This window comes from Mirounga leonina, unplaced genomic scaffold (genome assembly GCF_011800145.1).
Source record: "Mirounga leonina isolate KUSES-001 unplaced genomic scaffold, KU_Mleo_1.0 Mir_82, whole genome shotgun sequence".
Lineage (NCBI taxonomy): Eukaryota > Metazoa > Chordata > Mammalia > Carnivora > Phocidae > Mirounga > Mirounga leonina.
Window position 1 is genome coordinate 40,931,867 of NW_023270825.1, and position 23,859 is coordinate 40,955,725.

At 41.2% G+C, this 23,859-nt stretch overlaps 1 protein-coding gene and 1 pseudogene across 3 annotated transcripts in view; both read left to right on the plus strand.

The window, feature by feature from the left end:
- ARMH4 (armadillo like helical domain containing 4) overlaps positions 1-23,859 on the plus strand; it is a 228,843-nt gene that overhangs the window by 170,434 nt on the left and 34,550 nt on the right. The gene's annotated exons all lie outside the window — the stretch shown is intronic.
- On the plus strand, positions 2,837-16,413 carry LOC118002460 (annotated as a pseudogene).

Genomic DNA, 23,859 nt, shown 5'->3' on the forward strand with positions numbered 1-23,859 from the left:
CTTTCTTTCTTTCTTTCTTTCTTTCTTTCTTTCTTTCTTTCTTTCTTCTTTCTCTCTTCCTTTCCTTCCTTCCTTCCTTTCTTTTCTTTTTCTTTCTTTCTTTCTTTCTTTTCTTTTCTTTTTTTCTTTCTGAATCTTAAGCAGACTCCATGGCCATCCTGATGTGGGGCTCGTTCTCACAACCCTGAGATCATGACTTGAACTGAAATCCAGAGTTGGACGCCTACCCAACTGAGCCACTCAGGTGTCCCTAGCGAGGCATTTCTGCCATAATCATCCCCCCTCCTCATTCAGCAAGGTTCTAGTGAGAGGCACTGTAGCCAGGAGGTGGTATTGAGGGCTCTGTCGCTCATTTGCTGTGGGATAGGTTAATGAATATACACTCCAGTTTCCTATTGTAAAGTGGAAATAACAGTCTGTAAGACTCATTATGTAGGATGATAGGGTGACACCTGAATGCCCTGAAGTCTTGTCTCAGGCACCACCTGCAATCTGCAAGGGGAAGAGGTGACTCTTCCTCCATCTCAGCAGTAGATGTCGCTGCAGTCAACTAAAATTACAGTAAAGCTCTGGCCAAAGGGATTCTAGTACAGGAAAAAGGAAAAGAGCACTAATAGCTATTAAAATGAACAGAGCATCTAGCATTCTTCCCCACCCCAAACTCAAATCCTTTACAATATACTACTGTTTATTATTTTTAGTAACATATGTCTGATAATGGACAAGTCTCTTCAGAAAAAAAAGTTGATTCAGAAAACCATTTCATTCCATCTTTCACTTATTTACCAATTCATTCATTCAAGAAATACTTACTAGGCACCTGCAATGTGTGAGGCGCTTGCCAAGCTCTGGGCTTACAATGATGAATAGTACAGACAGCCTGACTTTATGGAGCTTCCTGCCTGGTGGGAAAGACAGGCAATTAAAGAGGTAATACCAAAAAAAAAAAAAAAAAAAAAAAAAAGAAAGAATTACAGTATAGAGAGATTAGCATAATCATAGGGCATGTGCTAGATGAAAAGCAGATGACAAGGGGACCTGGCTGAGTGGAGGGGTCAGGGATGGTCTCTGGGCTAAAACAGTGTTTCAGAAGATGCCCATATCATGCATCCAGGCACAAATTAGAAAGCCAGCATCTGGATTCCTTCACTCCATTTAAAATTCCCATGGGTTCTTGTTGTGGTTCCATTTACCTCCTTTGTCACCAGCACCATCTGAGATGCATAAAAATCGCCTTCCATCCTAATGTTACTGAGGTAATTTGAAAGGTCTAAAAAATTAACCATGATTTGTATTACTGACATGACCTCTCCACTGAGATATTAAAAACTGCTTAGTGTCTTTTATATGTCAGACACTTTGACAGATAGTCTTGATTATTTTATTAGTGTATGATATATGGAAGTTAAAATTGAATGTTGAAGCAATCTGTCTTCCCTTGTTTCTATATTAATTCTTCACTGGGGTGTTTGGATTAAACAAAACTTTCATGTTCCATCAGGATGTTGAAGTTAGCCCAAAACATAGTGGGAACCACTTGGGTGACACTTACGTGACCTGGCTGGAGGGAAGGACTGGTCATGCATTAGAACTTGGACATTTTAAGCAGATAGTAAAGAAAGAAATATCAATAAGAAACATGAAGTTACTCTGATCAATATTTGCTGTATCTCCAGCAACTCCCAAATTATATCTCGAAACCTTGAATTCAATCTATTGCATCCCAAACATTGATTTTTGGATGAATAAAGACAAGTTAGTAAATCTGAATCCCTTATTTTTAGGAGATTCAGTGCAAAGACAGCAGAAATATATTCTGATGCATCAGTAACACCTTTTCTTGCCTCCTTTTCAATTAGGGTATGCAAAACTAAGTTTGCTTTTTTGAAAACTTAACTCTGAGGTCTGCACTCACCTGCATTTAATTCATTCAAAAAACCTTTATTTGTCACATTACAAAAACCATGGCCTCAGGGTTAGTATGACTGTATCTGTTGATCTTTCCAACTATTCTCCTTAGAATAAAGAAATGTTCCAATGTGCCGGGTTACAAAATGAATCGCCAAGAGCTAGACATTCAGAAGAGCAGGAGGCATAGCTGTTTACAGTGTCTCTTAATTTACAAACATGTTATGTCTTCTCTTCTATTTCCATGCTCAGGAAGCTAAAGTGTTTGGTGTTGTCTTAATTTATAAAAGGAAACATTGTAATATCATGGGAGGAGCCCTGGGGAAACTTCTTGAATTGCTCTGGCTATGCTTCTACTGTATTGTGTGGTCTTTGGTAGCCCCCTTCATTGCTCCGAGCTGTAGTTTTTTTCATATATTAAAGGGCTTTGGATGGACCTGAGGTCACTATGTGGAAGCTCCTTTATTTTCCTTTGTGCTTCCTTCTTTTTGACTCAAAAAAGAAAAAGAGGCAGCCTACCCCCTGTCCAAGTCTACCCCTTCCAGCTGTGATCTGGATCCTATCAACTTCTGCCTCCCCTTTGAGCTGCTAGGGGGACCGAGCCATTTGGGAACACTCATTGTTAAGTTAGAAATCTGAGTGTCATCTCAAATTCCTGTCTGTTTCCCTCAGTTCCCACAGCCAGTCAGGAGCAGAGTCCCATTCATTCTTTCTCCCGAGTGCCTGGTCAACTTACCCTTGCCATAGCACCGTCCTTAGGACAGCATTGAGGTGGTTTTGGAATATAGGGGAGGTTCGGTGGGGTGAAGTCTGGGGCCCACGACCAAGAAAGAATTCTTGAGGTGTCTTTGGCGCAGAATGGTGGTTTATTAAAGCATGGGGACAGGACCCATGGGCAGAAAGAGCTGCTGCACTGGGATTGTGAGGGATGGCTGATTATACTATGGGGTTGAGGAAGGTAAGGAAAAAGGGAGGTTTCGAGAAAGTACTTTCGTATGTTAAAGAAGACTCACAGGACTCACAGGATACCGGAGGCCTTGCCATGGTCAGGTTAAGGCATTAACTTACTAGATAGATAGTTGGGAGCTTCCTGGAGGAATGTTACATTCTTCTTATCACATGTCCTTATCAATGGGCTGCAGGTTTAAAAGAAATTCAATTTTGTTTACATTTCCTTCTGCCTCAGCCTCCCTCAATTTTATGAAGGGGAGGATGATGTTAGGGCTTCAGGAAACTGAGTTATGGGTCTCTGGAAGTTAGGCTATTGATAAGAAAGCTTATTCCTAGTAAATCACTAGGACATTCGTAAACTGAGGGAGACTCAGGTCTTACAGGATTATGATCTCTACAAGTTAACTATTTGTTTTTCCTTTAGGGCAGCCAGGAGTGCCTGAGGCATGTCACATATATCCCATGGCGGGGGCGTGTTGTGGGGTGTCAGCTTCTGCTTTGTCCTCGGCTTGCCTTCTGTTCCCTCATCAGCATTAGCTCCTACCCAAATTATTGCAGGAGCCTCTTTACGCGTCTCTGTTGCAGTGTCTCCCACCTTCCAGTTCATTCTCTGCACTGTTCTCAGTGATATCTTTCTGAAACACAAATCTGATGGTCTGCTGAGCAGCGACTACCCTCCTGCACAAACGTTTATATTGTGAGAGAGGCTGTTATGCCAGGTTCTGAGAGACAATCAATTTGAATAAGACAACACAGTGCATTTAAATTAAAACCTTGTGTTGGCTCCTTCATTTACCTATGGGATAAATTGAGTTTCCTTTGCATGGCCTTTGAGGCTGCGCACATTTTGGCTTTAAATCTGCCTTCCTATCAACTTCCTTCTGCCGCCTTGCTTCTTGATCTGTGTGTACTTCCCATCCCTGCTCATCCTGAGCATGCATGTTTCTAAGATTTTGCCTACCAAGGTCTCTGTCTGGACTTCCTTTTCCTGCTTCTCCTATGTCTGTCTGTGGAATGCCTACTCAGTTTGTAATACCTGATGCAAATGTCATCTTACTCAGGGAGAATTCTCATGAATTGATTACTTCCTTATTTCTACTTCTACAGGCCTTTGCTGACAGTATTATATTGTATTTGTTAATGCCTGTCTTTATAAGATTCTGAGCTACTTGAAGGCAGGGAATCATGCTTTATTCACCTTTATGTTCCCTGTGACCTATCTTAGTATACAGCACGTTTCGGCGGCTCCATAAGCAGTTATTGGTTGACTAAAAGAATTGAGAGCAAGGGGATGGGGGGATGAGGTAACAGGGTGATGGACATTAAGGAGGGCATGTGATGTAATGAGCACTGGGTGTTACATGCAACTGATGAATCACTGAACTCTACCTCTGAAACTAATAATACTTTATATGGTAATTAATTGAATTTAAATTAAAAAAAAAGAATTGAGTGCATGCCTGTGCATACACGCATGGGTAGGAGTGGTTGTTGTAAGCATTTCTTATCTGAGTGGAAATGTCAGGGACTGTGGAAAGAAGAAACTTGGAGGTTGCAACTAGCTTGTTGATCTTCTAGGTAAGGTTCAGGTATCTGCAGGTAGATCCTGATGGCCAAGGAATCTTTGGACTAGATCTTTAGAGTTCTCTTTAAGCTGTAAGAGTTGATAACTTCATTTTTGGCTATATCACTTCAAATCCAAGAGTTGGAACACTTTCCTTGTAACACTTTTGCCTGCTGGCGAAGAAACAAAAGTAGTTTGCTTAACATAACTTGTCACTGTCTCTTTTCTTAGATCTCTGAAAGCTACTTTGTGTCCTTCAGTGACAAAACATTAGGCTCATTCCCAAATGAATTGGTTGTCAGGTAGGCATCATTAAGGCTAGTGAAATGTCTCCATTTCAGCTGAGCAAGGCAAATGTGATACTGTCTAATCATGACAGGCATGATGATGTGATGTTCCAAGAAGTGAAGAACATCTTTCAAGGCTACAAGATACTTCATGTGTAGGCAATTACTCTAGTCAGTGAGTAGTAATCAATATGTAAAGATTAAGGTGGGAACATTAATACTTCAATGCAAAAACAGCATCATCTGGAGGTATTTTGGGGGGTTAGGGGGAGGAATGAACTGATACTCTACTACATCATTTCCAAATGTGGAAAGTTGATTTTTATAATAAATTTGCAGACATATCCATTCAGGGATGTGAATAATAAAAAGAACTAAAAGCTTTTTATGAGGTCTCTTTTCAGTATCTGCTTGCCTCATATTCTTGCTTCCTATTCATCCTTTAGCACCTGTGTCACATCCATTATCCTCCTGAAAAGAAGAATCATTCAGGCCACTTAAATGTTTCAATGACATACAGTCCATTAGAATTCAGAAAAAGCCAGCACTTTCCAAAGAGAAATGTGACACTGTCTTTCACTTATTCTTTTTTCTTTACTTGAAGTGAAATTTCAGCTTCTCTTGGGATTTTAGCAGAAAATGACCTGTCACCTCCTAAAAACCACCTGCTTGGTTGACTAAAGGGAGTAAGGCAGGGGTTAATATTAGTCCATTTCCCCATTTTTGTTTGTTTATTCTGACTATGAAGCAGTATATGCTCAAAGCAAAAATTTTGGATAAAATGTATAACCCTGGCTTTATGCCCAGAAACAGCTGGGTAGGCTTCTGGCTCTGTCTACCACCCGAAAGAACCTTTATTTACAGTGGACCACAAAATCACTCGGAGGCCAGGGAATGGTGCAAATGTTCTGCTACCATTTCCTTTGGGTGTCCTTTCAGGCTGTGCTGACTCTCCGTGCATGAGTGGTCAGAAGTCCCTCTTTCTTGGGCTCCTCCGATTCTTCTTTATCACTCTCCTGCTGGGGCTCCATCCTCTTCTTACCAGCAGAAGATGGGAAGGCACGAAGATGAAAGGCGAGGGAAGCCTCTCATGCCACTTTTCAAAAGCATCTAAAGAAGATGGGAAAACTCATCCATGATTCCTCTATTCAGAGGAAACAAATGACCTGTTATCTTCCAGTCTATGCATTTTTTCCATAGTTGACATTGGAGTTTTTCCACTTTGTATCAGTGCATTCTAAGTTACATTGTAGATGCGTTAAGTAAAACATATCTGCTTAAATTAGTAGTAACCATGTTTATTTTATCTGTGATAGTATTTACCTTTGAGTGTAATGATTCTTACATTTTAGTGCTTCTACAATCATAGATAAGTCTTACAGTCAATGTGTATCTTTAATGTCAATGGTAAGTCTTACCGTCATCGACCTTTTAGGATCCATGAATATAGCATCTGGAAGTAGTATGTGTAGTAAGCTGCTTTTGATTTTTTCCTCTTGGAAAAGTGACCAGACTGACCTTCCTTTATGATTCAAAAATTATTTCTCTGAAACCTTCAAAGCCTTCTTGGTCCCTGCTTATCTCTAGTTACTCTTTTTTTCTTTGTGTTTGATTGTGGTAAAATTCACATAACATAAAATAACCATTAACCATTTTAAAGTGTACAATTCAGTGGCATTTAATACATTCACAGTGTGACACAGCCATCACCTCTTTCTAGTTCCGAGACATTTTCATCATCCCAGAAGGAAGCCCTGTACCCATTAAGCACCTCCTTCCTCATTCTTCTCTTCTTCTAGCCCTGGCAATCACTAGGTTGCTTTCTATCTCTATGGATTTGCCTATTTTGGTTTCCCTGTTTACTCCAGAAGGTAACTATGAAGAACAGGACTGGCTTTCTCCCCTGGCACAGGATGCACAGGCATGGCTGTGGCACATTCCAGCATGTTGATACACACCGAGATACCAGTAATCCGGACTGACCATGAAACATGCCGGCTGTTGATAGTTGTAGAATTATCCTGGAGTTTTTGACAATTAGTGGGCACTTTATGTGAAGTGAATAACCAAGCAAAGCTACTAACAAGCAAGGCTGTGGAGATGAAATGTTAGGAGCAAGGCACAGCTCAGAAGGTCCTCTGCTATAGGATCTCGGCTTTAAGGTGTCAGCTGAGACTGTGGTCTTCTCTCAGGGTTTGAACGGGGAAGGATCTGCCTCCAAGCTCACACGGTTGTTGGCAGAATTCAATTTCTTGTGGGTGGTAGGACTGAGGACTTCAGGTTTTGGTTGGCTGGAGGCTACCCTCAGTTCTTTGCCATGTGGGCCTCCCTGTAGGGCAGCTCAAGACATGGTGATTTGCTTTAAGAAAGCTCACAAGAAAGAAAGCCTGCTAGTGAGCCAGACATTACAGTCTTATGTAACATAATCATAGAAGTGACATCCCATCACCTTTACCATATTCTGTTAGTTAGAAGCAAATCATAGTTTCTGCCCACACTCAAATGGAATATGAGGACACTCAAGGACATGAGTATTAGGAAATGCAGATAACACATTGTCATACTGCTGTATAAATGGGTCAACCAGTTACTCATGTCTATCTGCAGTGTTGGCTTACACTTACCCTCCCTTGAAGAGCAAATTAGGGAGAGAAATGGGCTCATTCTAAAGGACAGTGTAGGCACGAGTGGAAGCTCTGTGAGAGTGTGCTTTATATTTGCAGTGATGCATAGAAATCACAATGACTCACCATTTGTTTAGATCTTTCAAGGGAAACTGGAGAAAGGATGACCGTCTCTGGAGAAGATACTAGATGATGGTGATGCCTGGTGGGCTCAGCCTGAATGTGTGATTTCAGTCTTGAGGCTTGAGGGGACAGAGTGTCTGCAATCACACAATAAGGCAATGCGGATAGATTCTCTGAAATCAGTGGCATTGTTTGCTAAAAATTGATCCTCCAAAGTCCGGTGTCAGCCAGACTTATTCTGAAGAAATTCTGAAACCATCTCAAGGGCTCTATTTTGATGCAGAAAGAGTGAACTATACTTTGCCTGGCAGCATACTTTCTGTGAAACATTTTTTTGATCTAAATGGCGTTACTCTAGGGGCACCTTGGTGGTGCAGCTGGTTGAGCATCTGACTCTTGGTTTCCGCTCAGGTTGCGATCTCAGGGTCATGGGACTGAGCCCTGTGTTGGACTCCATGCTCAACAGGGAGTCTGCTTGAGATTCTCTCCCTTTCCCTCTGCCCCTCCCCTGCTCTCTGTCTCTCAAATAAATAAATCTTAAAAAAAAATGGCATTACCCTGCTTGATTAACAATACCATGTGTCTGATTTTGCTCTGAATTACTCTTGAATCTTTTAAAAAATCAATGACACCTAGCACAATGTCACATACATGGCAGGCACTAAATAAGAATTTGCTAAATTAATGAAAGAATTAAAAAGAATATTTTATACACTCTGGGGGTAATTATAGGAAAGGAGTCTTTCAAAAGTTTTGGGTAATAATTGACATTATTGGAATAAAATATTGTATTTGTTTTAAGAGCACTCTTGTCCCTTGATAATGTTGATGTCTTCTGCCCTGGCTGGGAGGTGTCATTTTTTTCTTTCAGTACTGTGAATACAGTGGTTATGAATTTCAAGAGCAAAGACAGTGTGAATCACAAATGTCTCACAGCATTAGATACTCTTTGACAGCTACTACCTGCTCATTCTTTATTGGTGTTTTTTAATTAAAGTTTTTGCTAAATTTCCATGCTTATGATACTATGTCAAACTAATCAGGAAGAAGCAGATAATAATTAAACATTTTGGGAGAAAGTAATGAATACCTAAGTGTTGTAAGTGGCAGTTTCTTTAATATAACTAATACTACCCTGGAATTATTTAAAGTAAAATTTTGATGCCAATGTCTTAGGTGTTGGATCAACCTATTATTAATATTATAAGTGTAGCTAATTCTTACTTAGAAGTGTGTGGATTATCTGCACTGATCATTTACTCCCAGATTCGATTTTGTTGCTAACCCAGCTATTTCTAGGCTACTTACTTGAATTGCTTCTTCCATTTGATATAAACTGAGGAATTACTGGTGCACCTGGGTGGCTCAGTCGGTTAAGCAGCTGCCTTCGGCTCAGGTCATGATCCCAGGGTCCCGGGATCGAGTCCGGCATTGGGCTCCCTGCTCAGCGGGAGTCTGCTTCTCCCTCTGCCCATCCCCACCGCTCATGCTCTCTTTCTCGCTCTCTCAAAAATAAATAAATACAATATTTTAAAAAATAAACCGAGGGATTACAAATGATTCTTAAAAATTGTCTAAGAAAACATGAATAGAAAAACCAACCAAATTCTAGCCAGTTGAAAAGTTTTTGTTCATTTTAGTGTTTACACAACTTCTTGCCTCTGTCAGCCTGTGTGATTGAGAGTTAACCGTGCTGCTTGACATGGGCCTCGGTTCTGCTTTCTTATTGCTCAGGGGAGACATGAGCTGGGGAGGTTGTGATAGATGGATAGTACCAGAATGTTCCTGGCAAACGCTCTGAGACTCTGTCCTTCTCAGACTCATTAAATCAAAGCAGAATACTGAAAATGATATGCCAGGCATGGCAAGCCTTTCTTAGGATGCAGATAATCACATTTTCTGCTCATTTGGAAAGAACCATGACTTGACTACTGATCTTTAATAAAATGTTATTTTAAAAGAGCTTGTAGAGCATCCTTCCCATTTTTATCTTAAAAACCCTCCTTTGGACCATGGCTCCTGTCAGGGGTTGAATTGTATCCTCCTCCCCCAAAAAGATATGTTGAAGTCCTAACCCCTAGGACCTATGAATGCAACATTTGGAAATAGGGTCTTTGCAGATTTCATCAAGATGAGGTCATTAGGAAGGACCTTAGTCCAATGTGACTGATGTCCTATTAGAAGAGGGAAATTTGGACACAGACACACAAAGAGAATGCCATGTGGAGACACAGAGACACAGACACACAGGGAAGGAGCCATGTGAAGACTGAGGCAGAGATTGCAGTGATGTTGCCACAAGCTAAGGAACACATGCATCTACCAGGGACTGGAAGAGGCAAGGAAGGATCCTCCCTTAGAGTCTCTGGAGGGAGCATGGCCCTTTCAACATCTTTTGTTTGTTTATATATGTATGTATGTATTTAAATTCCAGTTAATTAACATACAGTGTTATATTAGTTTCAGGTGTATGATATAGTGATTCAGCAGTTCCATATATTACTCAGTGTTCATCAAGATTAATTGTACTTTTTTTTTTTGCTGTGAGGATTCCGTCCTTCTTTTTTATTTCTTATTTATTTATTTATTTATTTATTTATTTATTTATTTATTTGATGTAGTGTTCTATGATTCATTGCTTGCGTATAACACCCAGTGCTCCATGCGGTACATGCCCTCCTTAATACCCATCACCAGGCTAACCCATCCCCCCACCCTAATTGTACTTTCTTTAAAAAAAAGATTTTATTTATTTATTTGAGAGAGAGAGAGAAGGAGGGAGAGGGAGCATGAGCAGGGGGAGCAGCAGAGGGAGAAGCAGACTCCCCACTGAATAAGGAGCCTGATGGGAGGCTCGATCCCAGGACTTTGGGATCATGACTTGAGCCGGAGGCAGATGCTTAACCAACTGAGCCACCCAGGCACCTCAAGATTAAATGTACTTTTAATCCTCATCAACTATTTCACCCATCCCCCACCCTCTTCCCTTCTGGTAACCATCTGTTTGTTCTCTACAGTTAAGAGTTAAGGCTCTCTTTTTTTCCCTTTGTTTATTTTTTGTTTCTTAAATTCCACATATGAGTGAAATAATTTGGTATTTGTCTTTCTCTGACTGACTTATTTCCTGTAGCATTATACTCTCTAGATCCGTACATGTTGTTGCAAATGGCAAGATTTCATTCTTTTTATGGCTGAGTAATATTCCATCTTCTTTAGGTTGCTATGACCAATGTCAGAGAAATTACTGCCTCTGCTCTCTTCTAGGATTTTTATGGTTTCAGGTCTCACATTTAAGTCATTAATCCATTTTGAGTTTATTTTTGGGTATGGTATAAGACAGTGGTCCAGTTTCATTCTTCTGCATGTAGCTCTCCAGTTTTCCCAACACCATTTGTTGAAGAGACTATCTTTTTTCCATTGCATAGTCTTTCCTCATTTGTTGAAGATTAATTGACCATATAGTTGTGGGTTTATTTCTGGGCTTTCTGTTCTCTTCCATTGATTTATATACCTATTTTTGTGCCAGTACCATACTGTTTGATTACTACATTTTTGTAATATAACTTGAAGTCTGGAATTGTGATACTTCCAGTTTTGTTTTTCTTTTTCAAGATTGCTTTGGCTGTTTGAGGTCTTCTGTGGTTCCATACAAATTTTAGGATTATTTATTATAGTTTTGTGAAAAATACTGTTGGTATGTTGATAGGGATTGCATTAAATCTATAAATTCTATAGATTGCTTTGGGCAGTATAGACATTTTAATAATATGTATTCTTCCACTCCATGAGTATGGGACGTCTCTCCATTTCTTTGTGTCTTCTTTAATTTCTTTCATCAGTGTTTTACAATTTTTAGAGTACACGTCTTTCACTTCTTTGGTTAAGTTTATTCCTAGGTATTTTATTATCTTTGGTGCAATTGTAAATGGGATTCTCTTCTTAATTTCTCTTTCTGCTGCTGCACTATTAGTGTGTAGAAATGCAATGGATTTCTGTGTATTAATTTTGTATCCTGAAACTTACTAAAGTCATTTATCAATTCTCATAGTTTTTTGGTAGAGTTTAGGGTTTTCTATATAGAGTATCCAGGTCCTGTGCAAATAATGAAAGTTTTACTTCTGCCTTACTATTCGAATGCCTTTCATTTCTTTTTTCCTGTCTGATTGTTGTGGCTAGGGCTTTCAGTACTATGTTGAATAAAAGGGGTGAGAGTGGACATCCTTTTCTTATTCCTGACCTTAGGGGAAAAGCTCTCAGTTTTTCCCCATTGAGTATGATGTCAGCTGTGGGTTTTTCATATATGGCCTTTATTATTTTGAGGTATGTTCCTTCTAAACCTACTTTATTGAGGATTTTTATCATGAATGGATGTTGTACTTTGTCAAGTGCTTTTTCTGCATCTACTGAAATGATCATATGGTTTTTATCCTTTCTCTTATTGATGTGATGTATCACATTGATTGATTTGAGAATATTGAACCACCCTTGCAGCCTGGGAATAAATCCCACTTGGTTGTGGTGAATGATTTTTTTAATGTATTCCTGGATTCAGTTTGTTAATATTTTGTTGAGGATTTTTACATCTATGTTCACCAAAGATAATGGCGTATAGTTCTCTTTTTTTTTTTGTGGTGTCTTTATCTGATTTTGGTATCAGGGTAATGTTGGCCTCATAGAATGAATTTAGAAGTTTTCCTCCTTCTTCTATTTTTGGGAATAGTTTAAGAAGAATAGGTATTAACTCTTGTTCTTTTTTTTTTAATAACAATTTTATTTATTTCTCTGACAGAGAGATCACAAGTAGGCAGAGCAACAGGCAGAGGGAGAGAGAGAAGCAGGCTCCCCGCTGAGCAGGGAGCCCGATGTGGTGTTTGATCCCAGGACTCTGGGATCATGACCTGAGCCGAAGGCAGCCGCTTAACCAACTGAGCCACCCAGGTGTCCCGGTATTAACTCTTCTTTAGATGTTTGGTAGAATTCAGCTGTGAAGCTCTCTGGCCTTGGAATTTTGTTTGTTGGGAGTTTTTTGATTACTGATTCAATTTCATTGCAGGTAATCAGTCTGTTCAAATTTTCTATTTCTTCCTGCTTCAGTTTTGGTGGGTTATATGATTCTAGGAATTTATCCTTTTCTTCTAGGTTGTCCAATTTGTTGGCATATAACTTTTCATAATATCCTCTTTAATCATTTGTATTTCTGTGTTGTTGGTTGTTATTTCTCCTCTTTCATTTATGATTTTGTTTGAGTTCTCTCTCTCTCTCTCTTTGATGATTCTGGCTTGGTTTATCAATTTTGTTGATCTTTTCAAAGAACCAACTCCACCTGGTTTCATTGATGTGTTCTATTTTTTTTTTTTTTTTAGTTTCTATATCATTTATTTTTGCTCTAATCTTTATTATTTCCTTCCTTCTGCTGGTTTTAGGTTTTGTTTGTTTTTCTTTGTCTAGCTCCTTAGGTGTGAGGTTAGGTTGTGTATATGAGATTTTTTTTTCTTGCTTTTTGAAGTAGGCCTGTATTGCTATAAACTTCTCTCTTACAAATCTTTTGCTGCAACCTAAAGATTTTGGACTGTTTGTTGTATTTTTATTTTCATTTCTATGTAATTTTTGATTTCTTCTCTGATTTCTTGGTTGACCCATTCATTGTTTAGTAACATGTTATTTAACCTCGTATATCTGTGCTCTTTCCAGGTTTTTTCTTGTGGTTGATTTCTACCTTTCAACATCTTGATTTTGGATTTGTAACCTCTAGAACTGAGAAAATACATTTCTGTTGTTTTAAGCCATTTAGTTGGTAGTACTTTGTTATGACAGTCCTAGGAAACTAAGACATCCCCTCCCCCTTCCCTAACCTCTTGAACTCCTGCTTTCTTCTTCTCCTTCCCTTCATAGCCAAGCTGCAAGTTGGCTGGATTGCATCACCCCACCAAAACTGTTCTTGCTGAGAGACCTCCCAGGAGGACTAAGCCTGCAGAGCCTGGAGCCCACTTGCCAGGATTCAAATCCAGACTCCACTCCCTGCTAGCTGTATGAACTTAAGCAAATTATTTAACCTTCCTGTGTCTTATTTTGTGTTTATCAATACAATGAGCCTATCCCTGGGGACCATTTTAAGGTTTAAAAGAATTAATACAGCTAAAGCATTTAGCATGGTTCCTGGCACATAACTAACAATGTGCACTTATTTCTATAAATATAATTTGCCACATACGTTGTCCCTTTCAGTTCTTACATTACCTGACTCTCTGCAGCACTGGACCCTACTGGCCACTTTCTCCTCCATGGCTCCTTTGATCCATTGCCTTCTGGTTGTCTTCCCTGCCTCTGGTTGCTGCTTTTCTAAGTTTCTCCTAGGAAGGCATTGTAGCTTATGGTTAGAGTTCTAGTGTTAGAATCTGACATATCGAGGCTCAATTCTCAGCTTCACAATTATGAAAGTGAGTGATTTTGAGCAAGTTAAACTTTATGAGCCCCAGTGTTTTCTGGATAAGATGGGGATAATCTTACCTGCTTGGGTTTGTGTGAGGAGTAAGTGGGATAATATAAACAGAGGGCTGTTGTAAGCTGGATTCTGACTTTCACCTTCACCTCTGGCTCATCTTCTGACCCCCTTGTTGAAAGCTGTGGTGTAAGGCTCTGCACTTGGTGTCATCTACAGCTCCAAGGGGAGTCATTCACTTAAAGTGAAATGTGATACAGCAGTCTTCCTCCTCTCCCAGATTTGTTGTACAGATAGATCTCTGGAATATACTTAAGGCACTGAGAAAAGTCCTAGCAAATTGAAACTTCAGTCATATTTTATGTTTTAATCTCATAGCCTCTACATTCAGTGGTTACCAGGTCCCGTGGTTTTGATTTCTCCTACAGCTCTTAGAAATATCTTCTTTTTGGTCCTTTCCGCGCTACCCAGGGAAGGGTCCATACGGCGTTGTTTTGCGTTCCCATCGTAACTTAAAGGGAAACTTTCACATGTCTGGCTCTTGATGTCCTGCAAATGAAGGAGGAGGATGTCCTCAAATTCCTTGCAGCAGGAACCCATTTAGGTGGCACCAACCTTGACTTTCAAATGGAACAGTACATCTACAAAAGGAAAAGTGATGGTATCTACATCATAAATCTGAAGAGAACCTGGGAGAAGCTTCTGCTGGCAGCTCGTGCTATTGTTGCCATTGAAAACCCAGCTGATGTCAGTATCAGATAAAGGGCTAGTATCCAAAATTTATAAAGAACTTATCAAACTCAACACCCAAAGAACAAAGAATCCAATCAAGAAATGGGCAGAAGACATGAACAGACATTTTTCCAAAGAAGACATCCAAATGGCCAACAGACACATGAAAAAGTGCTCAACATCACTCGGCATCAGGGAAATCCAAATCAAAACCTCAGTGAGATACCACCTCACACCAGTCAGAATGGCTAAAATTAACAAGTCAGGAAATGACAGATGTTGGCTTGGATGCGGAGAAAGGGGAACCCTCCTACACTGCTGGTGGGAACGCAAGCTGGTGCAACCACTCTAGAAAACAGGATGGAGGTTCCTCAAAAAGCTGAAAATAGAGCTACCATACGATCCAGCAATTGCACTACTAGGTATTTACCCCTAAGATACAAATGTAGGGATCCGAAGGGGTACGTGCACCCCGATGTTTATAGCAGCAATGTCCACAATAGCCAAACTGTGGAAAGAGCCAAGATGTCCATCGACAGATGAATGGATAAAGAAGAGGTGGTATATATATACAATGGAATGTTATGCAGCCATCAAAAGGAATGAGATCTTGCCATTTGCAACGACGTGGATGGAACTGGAGGGTGTTATGCTGAGCGAAATAAGTCAATCGGAGAAAGACATGTATCATAGGACCTCACTGATATGAGGAATTCTTAATCTCAGGAAACAAACTGAGGGTTGCTGGAGTGGGGGGTGGGGTGGGAGGGATGGGGTGGCTGGGTGATAGACACTGGGGAGGGTATGTGCTATGGTGAGCACTGTGAATTGTGCAAGACTGTTGAATCCACAGATCTGTACCTCTGAAACAAATAATGCAATATATGTTAAGAAAAAAAAAGAAGACGATAGCAGGAGGGGAAGAATGAAGGGGTGAAATTGGAGGGGGAGACAAACCATGAGAGACGATGGACTCTGAGAAAGAAACTGAGGGTTCTAGAGGGGAGGGGCGTGGGAGGATGGGTTAGCCTGGTGATGGGTATTAAAGAGGGCACGTTCTGCATGGAAAAAAAAAAAGAAAGAAAAGAAAACCCAGCTGATGTCAGTGTCATATCGTCCAGGAATACTGGCCAGTGAGCTGTGCTGAAATTTGCTGCTGCTACCGGAGCCACTCCTATTGCTGGCCGCTTCACTCCTGGAACCTTCACTAACCAGATCCCAGCAGCCTTCCGGGAGCCAAGACTTCTGGTGGTTACTGATCCCAGGGCTGACCACCAGCCTCTTACAGAGGCGTCCTGTGTTAACCTGCCTACCATTGCTCTGTGTAACACCGACTCTCCTCTGCGCCATGTGGACATTGCCATCACTTGCAACGACAAGGGAGCTCACTCAGTGGGTCTGATGTGGTGGATGCTGGCCAGGGAAGTTCTGCGCATGTGTGGCACCATTTCCCGTGAACACCCATGGGGGGTCATGCCTGATCTCTACTTCTACAGAGATCCTGAAGAGATTGAAAAGGAAGAGCAGGCCACTGCTGCAAAGGCTGTGACCCAGGAGGAATTTCAGGGTGAATGGACAGCTCCAGCTCCTGAGTTCACTGCTACTCAGTCTGAAGTCGCAGACTGGTCTGAAGGCATGCAGGTGCCCTCAGTGCCTATTCAGCAGCTCTCTACTGAAGACTGGAGTGCCCAGCCGGCCACGGAAGACTGGTCTGCAGCTCCCACTGCTCAGGCCACTGAATAGGTAGGAACAACCACTGAGTGGTCTTAAGCTGCTCTTTCACAAAGGCAAACAAAATGGAAATAGAAATGGAAAAGGTTGACGGAAAATAAACAGTTTGTAAAAAAAAAAAAAATCGTCTTTTTGAAGAAACCAAACTGTAGCTTTGGAAGGGATAACAGGGGAACCAGGCATGATGTCTGATGGAAATCAACAGTTTCAGTCCTGATTTCAGAAAAGATGGATTCTAAGACAGCCAGTGAGTTTGGCTGAGCAGAGCAGAAATCCAGAAGTGGTTCATGTGTGGTGTTAGGGAAGGTTGTCACCAGTAGGAGGTGGGCTAGAAGTATAAGAATTGGATTCTGGCAGGTAAGGTGCCAGGGTCAACCCTTAGAGGAAGGACTGGTGTAAACCAGGCAGGATTTCAGGGACTCCTTGCCAGTGAGCTGGAACTCAGGGAAGGTCTCTGGTCTTAGACTGAGCAACTGATCAGAATTAGGAGTTTGGGTCTTTGGACTGAGCCTGTTCAGGGCTGAGGAGTAGGGCTGCAAGGGACTGTGGGCCAAGATACTCATGGAGGAACCTCACCAGGTTGGGGTGCAACATGGCATCTGGAATGCAAATTAATTCTAAGCCTTACCAGTGCAGCCAAGGGGCTCAAGCAGGGCCTGTTGGTGCAGGCTTCTTCTGTCATCATTACCTTGGAAACCAAGGAAGGCCAAGGCTGTGTCAGTGGTCCCAGCTGGGAAGACCTGGAGAGGAAGAGAGACAGAGAAAATCAAGATAATAGATACATAGTTCATCATTGTGACCATTAGGAAAACACATAGAGGAAGTTTGGGAGTCCAGGAACTCTGAAAATATCTTCCCTTTGTGCATTTGCTGTACATATTCTATGCAAACCCCATGGCAGCCCACACACCTTAGAGATAACTTTCTCCCTGGTATTGATTGCTCTGAAGAAGCAGTGGCCTCTTGCAGCTAAAGAAGCATTTGTAAATAGTATTCTGACTTGGAAATGCTCCATGTGGTTGCCTTATTGTACATCTCTTAATACAGAATCTCTGGGCACAGGTCTATAGGGATGATCTACAAGATCAATGTCATAGTTGTCCAGTTATTCCTTGCTAGCAATACCTGGATCTAAGACACACACGCTGCAGCCCCAGTGATCAAACCACGGTTTTGGAGGAACATCAGCTATGAAGGGGTAAAGATAGTTTCAAAATCTTTATATCCCTACCAGGCCTTCACTGGTGTTTGCTGATGGTGGTCAATTTATCTGTTTGAATTAGGACCAAATTGCCTTCCACAAGCTCTATGGAGTTAGAATAAAGAGGCAGATTGGTGTAGTGAGAGTACAAAGCCAAGAACAAGCTATTCCCTGTTAGTGACAGTTATGAGGAGACAACAGCAAAGCTGACTCATTAATGCTGCTTTTACTACCCTGTTTAGGAGACTCTAGAGATGAATTACTCAGTCTTTTCAGTGTAGGCACACAAAGTGAAAGAGTGAACAAACTATAGCTCAGGAAAAGTCCATATAAAGTTGAAATTGTGATCATATTAAATAAGATTCAAAAACTAATCCAGTATTGATTAAGATGGACAATAGTCCAATGGACTTAATATAAAGACATTGAAAGCATTTTTCCTTTTTGCAGATTCTAGGACAGTTTTATGTTTTAGTTTGTCTGAATCTCACTTTGTTTTCTGTGTATTGACGACATGGCTTAAAACCATAAACAGCCTCTTGACAGGTCCTGTTACTTACCTTTTCAATTGCTTGAAATCTGTAGCCGTGGTCACAAGGGAGTCAATCGGGCTCTTCAGATATACCAGGGAACTCACACATAATGCAGCATCCAGGGTTTTATATTCTGCGCACATGGAAGGATGCTGCCTTTGGAAAAACGAACCAGAGTATAAAATTTTTCCTATGCATTAATAACTGCTGGCTCTGGTCAAAGCCCATAGCCTGTAGCTGGTCATCATTTCCCCATAAACGCCATAGGCAGGGGGAGTTATTGCTTCAGAGGGTTTTGTGGCATATTTTTGGTGAGTGATGTGGTGTGAATTGGTATTTACAGGGTACTTTTGAGATGATTAGTGTCCAAAACATTAGTTGAGTCATTTCCAGTAGTCCCATTTGGAACCTTCTCTGTAGGTGGCAGCCGAAGAGACATGTTGAATTGACATTCCCTAGACCTGGGCAATGCATACTTAATGGAAGAGGTTGGCCATAAATATTGCCTTTAAAATTAGAGCCCACTCTGTGATGAGATTTAGCATCCTTGCCAGGGCTCTTCTGAAACCTTGCCCCGCTGTCTAGGGTCTGGCAAAGGGTTTGGCAGAGTGGCCTGGCATCTGGCATTTGGCGGGGGCACCTCCAGCATGACCTCCCAGATGGATATGTACCCTGAGAGACATAAAACACCAGAAAGGCCATTAAGGTATTTTATGCAGCTTTCTCCTGTTCCTGAAGACTCTCAGCCTTACACTGTGCTTATGCAGCTCTCTTCTGATAATCATTTGTATCCTGCAGACCCTTCTCTTTGTGTCTCTAGGATGGGTTACATGCCCATTTCAAACTGTGTGCTCTTTCTGCCCCTCTCCCCGACATTACTCAGCATTTAAAGACTTCTGCTATAGGAATCGGTCCCCTCCTTCATGTGTCCTTAGGGCTTGTCCCGAAGACTCTCCCCAGGTCTCTTTCCATATGGCCAAGGATATAGTATTCTGGTGCTTGCTTCTTTGATTTACTCTAATTTAATTTGTGAGCAAGGCTGCAATGAAAAACAATAGTGGAAAAGAACTGACTTTCCTATCTTTCCCTTCTGGGTCTATTATTAGTACTGTCTCACTTTGCTGAAGAAGAATGAAGAAGCAGATTTGAACAGGAGAAAGGATGATGACCTTTGGCACTCTAAAGCTCCGCGTGTTTGAGTTTGTGGGTGTACTGTGGCTATTGTATGTTGCTTGTTTAAACTTGCACATGATGCTGTTCCTTCAGAGCAATACAACCTGGATTTCTCCAGCAAACTCTTCTGTTGGGGTCACATAGGTGGCAACTGGGTTTTTGTGCATTTGCTGCAGATTGTTAGAGCCGTTTCTTTAAAGATCATCTAGTTCAGGTAACATATTTTACCCCAGAGGATACTTAGGCCCTGAGAAGCTAAATAGCTTGGCCAGAGTTATAACCTGTGAAAATCCCAGATCTCTTGTCACTCAGTCCCGTGTTTCCGGTCATCACATCTAACTGCCATGCTTATTTCATTCCCTTGATCCCTGTCCATCAACACACACACTCATGTGCACACACACATGCACACACAGGATACGGCATTAAAAAAAATAAAAAAGATTTATTCATTTATTTTAGAAAGAGAGAGTGTGGGGGGAGGGGTAGAGGGAGAGGGAGAGAGAATCCTCAAGCAGATTCTCCCCTGAATATGGAGCCTGATATGGGGCTTGATCCCACTGCCCTGAGACCATGACCTGAGCCAAAATCAAGAGTCCAGTGCTTAACCAACTGAGCCATGGATATAGCATTTTAGAAAAGACCACTGGCTTTAGAATCACTCATACTTAGGCTTGCATTCTACTCAACAATAACTACTTATAGACTTGGTTAATTTGTTCTTCTAAGCGTCATTTTTTTCTCATGTGTCAATCAAGGATAATAAGATTTCCAAGCTCCTAGGGTTGTTGTGAGGATTAATTAATTTAATGTGTATGTAAGTTGTTTAACAAATTGGCACCTGATAAGTGCCCAATAACATGTCTGTCTGTCTGCTCAATAAAATCTTTAGCTATAGCTCCCTCCGTGTATACCAGGAACTGAGCTGAGTCAAGGAATTAATGCAAAATGATACTTATTAAAGTAGGAAAGCATCAGACTTCTTATTATAGCTCTTTTATAATTTCATTTAACCTCATTTTGGTTACATTTTATTGGTTATATACCAAGATTAGCTAGGGTGAGGCTGGGTTATGATAACAAAGAGACCCAAAAATAATTCAGTGGTTTAACAAAGAGAGGTTTTTTTTTTTTCTTATGTTAATCCCCATACATTACATCATTAGTTTTAGATGTAGTGTTCCATGATTCATTGTTTGTGCATAACACCCAGTGCTCCATGCAGAATGTGCCCTCCTCAATACCCACCACCAGGCTAACCCATCCTCCCAGCCCCCTCCCCTCTAGAACCCTCAGTTTGTTTTTCAGAGTCCATTGTCTCTCATGGTTCGTCTACCCCTCCGATTTCCCCCCCTTCATTCTTCCCCTCCCGCTACCTTCTTCTTCTTCTTCTTTTTTTATTTTCTTAACATATATTGCATTATTTGTTTCAGAGGTACAGATCTGAGATTCAACAGTCTGATGCAGGTTATTTCTTAAGTTGGGGCTCTGCATCCACCAGGGTGTGGTTCATGTTGGGGTTGCATTTGTGGGGGATGGGGAAGGGGAGTGTGAAGGAGGCTTGTCTGGACCCCAAAGTCACATGTCACTTCCACTGACATTTCATTGGCAACAACATAGTCCCGAGGCCACCCATAACAGCAAAAAGATAGAAAACTAGGGCAGTGGGGCAGGGTATACCCAGCTATGGTTCCGTTGCTATAGAAGGAGGGGAGAATGGACTTTGGTGGGCAATTAGCAGACTTTGCCTTAGAGCCCAATTCCAGAAAGTCAGTACTGGTGAGGGGGATGTGGCATGGTAGAAGGAGTTAGCAGGTTTCTCTAGTTCTTCCAGGGATTTGCATTGTGACCTTGGCCAAGGGACCTATATCCTTGCACATCTGTTTCCTGGGACCAATGAGCTCCAAGATTCCCTCTAGCCATGTGACACCCGCTCTGACCACCCTGCCTCAAGGGTTCTCTTTCTCTTCCTAAGACTTCTCTCTCCATTGTGTATCTCATGGCCCACAACTCATACAACTTCATTTGTTATAATAAAGCCCTTCACAGGGGCACCTGGGTGGGTGGTACAGTCGGATAAGCGTCCAACTCTTGATTTCGGCTCAGGTCATGATCTCAGGATGGTGAGATTGAGCTCTGTGTCAGGCTCCACGCTCAGCGCAGAGTCTGCTTGAGACCCTCTCTCCCTCTCTGCCCCCTCTCCTTGCATACTTTCTCTCTCTCTCTCTCAAATAAATAAACAGGGGCGCCTGAGTGGCTCAGTCGTTAAGCATCTGCCTTCGGCTCAGGTCATGATCCCAGGGTCCTGGGATCGAGCCCCACAACAGGCTCTCTGCTCAGTGGGAGGCCTTCTTCTCCCTCTCCCATTCCCCCTGCTTGTGTTCCCTCTCTCGCTGTATCTCTCTCTGTCAAATAAATAAATAAAAAATCTTTAGAAAAAAATTAAAAAAAATAAAAAAATAAACAAATCTTTAAAAAAAAAAAAGCCCTCACAGCACTTTGCAGGTATCAGAAGATCAAAAAAATCTATGGGTTGGTTGATTGGTTGGTTGATAAATATGAATCATTTGGAGCTCATTGGAAAAAGAAACTATGGATATGAAGGTACTGCAGAATGATTTTCTTTGGGAATGAAGCAGAGCTGAGAGAATAACCTCTAAGGTCTTTTCTGGGCTCACATTTTGTGATTCTGTGACTCAGCAGCTCTTAAGTTGGGAGGAATCCCTTCTTAGTTCCCTCTAGTGACATTCCCTATAAAAGATTTTTATCATCAAGTTGAACTTGATGAGAGTTTCAATCTCCTCCAGTGGTTTCTGCAAGGTCAATTTAATACATATTAAGTGTTAGAAGAAAATACTCTTACCTGTATGAATAGAGCTATATTTTAAATCCTTTAGCCGTCTTGGTAAGGGTCTGAGTACTCACAAGATACATGGACATAGAGTTTGCTGAGGTTTTGAATCACATTTTGTACATTTAAATCCTAAAACAAATCCCTCAGAGGTTCACTTTAAAAAAATGTATTAAGCATTTATTCTATAAAAATCTGAGTCTCTGCTATGAGGACGTCTTCCATCAACTTTGTCACTGGTGGGCAGTGACTGAGTGCGAAATAATGTAAAGCAGTACTTCTCTAAAGTTCATCGAGCATTTGAGTCATCCCCGGATGCAGATTCTGCATTCAAAATGCAGATTCTGAATCAGTAGTTGTGTGATTGCACCTGAGATTGTACATTTCTAACAAGCTCCCAGGTGATGCCCTGATGCTGCTGGTCCTTGGGCCAAGCTTTGAGCAAGGAAGTAAGGAATATTACCTGTTAACATGGCACTTTAAAGATGCTCTGCTACTGGTTAAGTATGAGGTAATTATGTTGCCCTACATTAAAGTTATTTGCATATATGGTCCTTTAAGACTATAAGATTCTGGGGACACCTGGGTGGCTTAGGCATCAAACTCTTGATTTTGGCTCAGGTCATGGTCTCAGGTCCGTGGTCTCATGGTCTCATGGTCTCTGTGCTCAGCATGGAGTCTGCTTGTCCTTCTCCCTCTGCTCCTCCCCCACTTAGTTGCTCTCTCTCTCTTTCTCAAATAAATAAATAAATATAATTGTTTAAAAAAAAAAGACTATAAGATTTTGAAACCCAGAAAAGAGCCCTGTTTATTTCACCTCACTTTCTCCTATGAATTTAGCACACTTCCATGTACTTCATAAGCCTTTACAACTATTTGGGTTTTTTGTTTGTTTGTTTTTTAAAGATTTTATTCATTTATTTGAGAGAGATAGTGAGCATGAACAGGGAGGGGAGAGGCAGAGGGAGAAGCAGACTCCCTGCTGAGCAGGGAGCCTGACATGGGACTCAATCCCAGGACCCATGAGATCATGACCTGAGCCGAAGGCAGATGCTTAACTGACTGAGCCACCCAGGTGCCTCTACAACTATTTGTTTAATGAATGATTGAAAAATTTAACTGAATGCTTATTTTGTTCCAAGTAGCGAGTAAAGGATACATATACCTCCTTGACCTGGGACATATTTTGTTGCCTTATCTTTTAGAATTAATAAATAAGAGGAAGCGTGGCCCCATGGAGGGTCAAACTGGAAATATTTTTTCTTATGCTTTATTTCCTCTCTGCAGTGCAGACCGCTGATACATGCATTAGCCCGTGGCTTGGGCGGTCCTCGGGACTCCCGGAAGCCACAGCAGCCATTCAGGTAGAAGACACGCAGCCTTGCATTGCTTTTTCCATTTTGCCATGGCAGCTCCATCAGTGCCTTTCTTGAAATCCAGGTCCAAGGGAAAGGGGCCTCCACGGTGCGACCCAGGATGGGTGGGAAATAATGAGTGTTTTTGGTTGTCCCAGACCAAACCAGATGAAATGAAAGGACTTAAATGGTGAGGCATGAAAATTATATTTTAATCTAAATTTTCATTGTGGTATTTTTGTGCTCAAACCATCATAAAAATTTCTATGTAACAATGAAGTTCCTACAGAATTGTTTTATGAAAAAAACAAAAAAAGAATGTCTTTGCATTTTATGTAGGCAGAAGCCATATAAGTATAACCTTGTAGGTAGCTGACTCTTCATTGC